Source organism: Ziziphus jujuba, chromosome 1 (genome assembly GCF_031755915.1).
Source record: "Ziziphus jujuba cultivar Dongzao chromosome 1, ASM3175591v1".
NCBI classification, from domain to species: domain Eukaryota; kingdom Viridiplantae; phylum Streptophyta; class Magnoliopsida; order Rosales; family Rhamnaceae; genus Ziziphus; species Ziziphus jujuba.
This window is the reverse complement of record NC_083379.1, coordinates 9,784,254-9,789,033: the sequence shown is the minus strand read 5'-3', so window position 1 is coordinate 9,789,033 and position 4,780 is coordinate 9,784,254. Positions and strand designations below refer to the sequence as shown.

General features: G+C 35.1%; 1 long non-coding RNA gene across 1 annotated transcript; it reads right to left on the bottom strand.

Moving 5' to 3' along the window:
* Positions 1–2,311: 2,311 nt before the first annotated feature.
* On the bottom strand, positions 2,312–3,681 carry LOC132799639 (uncharacterized). Its single transcript, XR_009634463.1, has 4 exons — positions 3,378–3,681; positions 3,146–3,235; positions 2,852–3,041; positions 2,312–2,711 (listed from the first exon to the last, which is right to left on the bottom strand). It is a non-coding gene; the product is annotated as an uncharacterized LOC132799639 (long non-coding RNA).
* Positions 3,682–4,780: the final 1,099 nt, after the last annotated feature.

Genomic DNA, 4,780 nt, shown 5'->3' with positions numbered 1-4,780 from the left:
TCTGTATACTGTATTGGACGTGTAGTTGTTCTTTATTGCACTGGATTGCTGCTGTTGTTTTATTTTGAAGTGCTGAAATTTGTGGAATCAATTTGTAGTTTGTGGGAGGAATAAGGGGATGTTTTTAGAAGTGTGTTTTCAGTGCAGCTAATTTGTGGTAAGTAAATCCCTTAGGGGAGGCTCTGCCGGATTTTCCATTGGAGAGTTCGGTAGGGTTTCCCTGGGATCAAGGCTGTCTAGGGTTCCGGGGAAGGAATTCTGGACGGGTCCTGACATACACTATCATGACCACCAATATTGCAGAAAGCTTGAATGGCATTCTGCTAGATGCTAGAGAGATGCCAATAGTAGCATTAATAGAGCACATACGGGATTTACTGCAAAGGTGGTTTTATGAGCGACGTACTGCAGGTGCAAAATTGACAAAGCCTGTGACTGACCATATGGAAGAGCAACTCAAACTACGAAATTTAGAGTCCATCGGACTACGTGTGAAAGCTATTAATATGCATGAATTTCTTGTGGAAGGTGGGAGTTTGAGGGGTACAGTTAATCTCCAATCAAAAACATGCTCATGCAAAGTCTTCGATCTTGATCAACATCCTTGTGATCATTGTACTGCCGTTTGCAGAGACCGAAAAATTGCTCCTTATGGCATGTGTTTTCATTACTACACCGCGGATGCATATCGTGCAGCTTATGCTGAGTCCATTTATCCTTTGTTAGATGAAAAACAGTGGCATATCCCGGATGACGTGGCAAGTCGCATTGTTCTTTCACCAAGATGGACACGTAGGCGAGCCGGTAGACCGAGGATGCAACGCATACCATCCGAAGGTGAAGATGTTATTGGACGTAGATGTAGCCGATGCGGTGGTGTTGGACATTATAGGCAGAGATGTACGAATCCATTGTCTTATGCTTCGAATTAGAAAGTTTTAATTTAGTATTATGGTTTAATATGTTTTGATAATTATTTCATATATTGGATATAATATTTTCTACTCCACGGTGGAAGATTTATTAGCAATCTTTTTTTTTTTTTTTGAATTTAATCCTAAATGAAAAGAGGCTTTCTGGAATTGATTTTCAATCTTTAGTTTACATATCATTTTATGAAATGTCCAAATGATTTTGAAAAAAAAAAAACAAACATATATCAATTTTTGTTTTATTTAAAATGGTTATTGCTTTTAAATGTCACTACATTTTTTGTTAATTCCATCTTCATCTTATATAATATTTGTCTCCACTCCCAATTTTTTTTACCTACTATTAACTTATATAATCTATTAGAAATTGATTTTTCAAGTGGAGGAAATTAGTTTCTAATAGGAGTAAAAATTATTCAACGATTTCCGCTTGGAGGAAATGTTTTCCAACAGGAGGAAAACTATTTCCGCTTGGAGGAAAATTTTTCCACCTGGCGAAAATTTATCCAAAGGCTTCAATTTTTCTTCATATGGGATTTCCGACTTGAGGAACATTTTTCCTCCAGTCCGCCACCAAAATGGAAGCATGTGTCGTCTAGAAATTTGTGGGATGTAAATGGAAACAAATTAAGAGAGAAAGGGGTCAGGAAGAGAGAAGAATAAATGGAAATTAACAATACCAGGTTGTCTTTCAGCTGAAAAAAAAGAAAAAGAAAAAAATACAATACCAGGTTGTCTAACAGTTCTGTGGACAAGGTAGCCCTTAGAGAGGAGAAGGTTGATAACCCACGAAGCAACGAAGCCACCAGCGCCCGTCACACAAACACTGCCCTTGTGATGCAGAGCCATTACTATTTCATAGCTTCACCTACCCCCTCTCTCTCTCTCTCCGTCTATATATATATATATATATATATGTATGTATTTATATAATTATATTCCATCCTCTACCAATAACTTCACTATTAGTTAGTTCGCCACCAAAATGGAAGCATGTGTCATCTAGAAGACCACAATATCCCTTAAAATTGGATATAAATAAAAATGCTATATTAATAGTAGAAATGGTGCCTTTTTGGAATATTAAATTATACATATAAGAAAGCCACGGTTTCCCTTTGGCTCACAGAGTCGGCAACAGCAACTAATATTGACTAGCCCATTTGCGTTTCCAGCAAGAGCAAAGTGAATAAACTTTTAATCGGCTACATAAGAGGCAGAGGGCCAACTCAATAAATACACCGACTCATACTCAACAACTTGATTAACAACGTCTTGCCTCTTGGGAGACCCAGGACCAGGACAAGGACAAACATATGAACGAAATAGATCCATCGTCAATGACGATGACTCAGGAGTAGGGATTAGTCGTCTTGGCATCTCGTAATTCCTCTAACTGTAGGATAGATTCCAGGAATTAATCAAACAACCCGCGTTACAATTACTTATATTGATATATTTTATAATTAAAAGCAACTAGCTCGTTATGTATAACTATTACATATAGGATCCACTGACCAAACAAAAACATATCAACAACACAGCAGTACAGTACTAGTTCTAGATGTCCTTGACTATTACCAGTCATTTAAAAATGGAAAAGTAAACAGTTTAATAATAATGCTAAAGCAGTCCTCCCCTTTATCTTAATCCAAAAGTCCAGCATGCTGATAGATTTTCAGAGAATCAATAAGAGTTTCATCCAATGACCTGTACCTCCAACCCAACCTCTGCAACTTTCTGGAACTAAGATTTATTTCTTCCTCCACATCAACAAACCTGCATACATTGTATGGTGCACGCCAATTAATAAATATTAATACCATATACATATATTTAATATTTATAGAAGAATTCCTTTTGATAAATATATATATATATATATATATATATATTTAAAAGGCTGCTTAATTGTTTACTTGTTGGGATAGTCATTATGAGGGTATATACTCCTCAGCTTATCCACTAGATCATGTGTGTTGATATCATGAGCCGTGCATATATATCTTCCTTGAGCCTCAGCCTTTTCATATCCCAGAAGCAGTGCTTCTGCTACATCCCGTACGTCTACCATCATCCACTTTGTGTTTTCTACGCAGTCACTTCCTCCTGAATTAATTGATATCAATACTCTAAATATATATATATATATATATATTTATATATTCAATTCATAGTATGTAATAATATAGGGGCGTCTACGGATGAGGTACCTTTGAAATGTTTAAGCAGAACCAAAGTGCTTGCATTTGCATAGGACTGTAGAATCGGCCCCAAAATAAGACCCGGACAAACCTAATACTCTGTTTGGATGATGAGAAAAACATCCCGAAGATGCAAAGAATTCACTAATTTGGCTTTGGTAGAACTGAGCCACCAAACAGAAGGAGAACCGTCGGAACAAATTAAAAAAAAAAAATTAAAAAAATCAAAGAGTGAGCTCACCGTCTCAACAAACTGGTTCTTCTATGACACCGGCGAATGGGTAGAATGGTGCTGCTGGTGTGCTTCTAAAGGGAAAGGGAAAATGGCACTGCTGGTGTGCTTCTAAAGGGAATGACGCTGCTGGTGTGCTTCTAAAGGGAAAGGGAAAATGGCACTGCTGGTGTGCTTCTAAAGGGAAAGGGAAAATGGCGCTGCTGTGTGTTTTTTGCTTGAAGTGAAAATGACGCTGCTGGTGTGTTTCTAAAGGGAAAGAGAAAGCTTTGTTTTTATGCCCTAGTTCTGTTTCGAAAGGAAAAGGGAATGGAGGAAAAAAAAAAAAATCCAAAACAACAAACTAAAACAAAGTTGCATTTCGGTAGAGAAAATAGACCCAAAAAAAAAGTACAAAAGGGTATTTTGGTCCTGATGTACTAAAAGGTGGTTATTTTTTTTTAAAAATTTTTTTTTTTACTATTTTTCTAAAATGAAGTTGTAAAAGGACTATTTTTCGAAAAAACCCCTTACTGGAATTCACACTTACTGATAATATGCATCCAAAATTGCTATAAGCCCAGTTTTCTTTTGGGCTGCATAAAATTGTGATGTTTCAGTATCACTATCATATTGATTCCCATTCATTTTCATTTTTGTTTCCTTCCTGCCACAATTTATGAACAATGAATGGTCTGCAGATCTAAAACTCGTTGACTATTAACCAGAATTTGAATTTAATTAGTTGATCAAGAATTAGTAAACTTTCATCAATAGGTCTATACATGTATTTTTTTGAAGAATAAACGTACTTGTAGTCCCACTTCAGTACTATCCTGGCATCATGGAATACTAACTGAAGTAGTTGCATCCAGTTCATTTTAGTTTGTTATACTGGTTACTCTTTTCCACGAGTTAGTTAGGTAAGGAAAATTTTTTTTTTCTCTTTTTTTTTTTTTTTTTTTTTTTTTTTGTAATATGTCTGATATATAAAAACACTGCTGCAAAGCTCTGAAAAGCTCTGTACTTGTAACAGTTCTTGATAATACAAAAAGGACTCTCACTCTCTTTTTTTATCTTTTTCCTTCGTTTTCCTTTATTTTCTTCCATTTTCCTGCATTTTCTTTTGCTTTTTTTGTTTTACGTCCTCTCAGTCTCTCTCGTTTGGGAAGCGGTTTTTCTTTTTCTTTCTTTCTTTCTTTTTTATTTTTTTTTCCTTGGGAAGTTGAAATTTTTTGAGAAAGTTAACTTTTTCTCTGTTCGGGTAATTTGTAAAAGGTATAAAATATGGACTTGGAAATATAAGGAAATCTAATTACCAAGATTTAGGAAAAAATGTGGAAGTAATTCCTATAAAAAAAAATACTATTTATCACAAAAATTTATATGTGAGATAATAATTTAAATAATTATAAATATTACAATTAAAATTT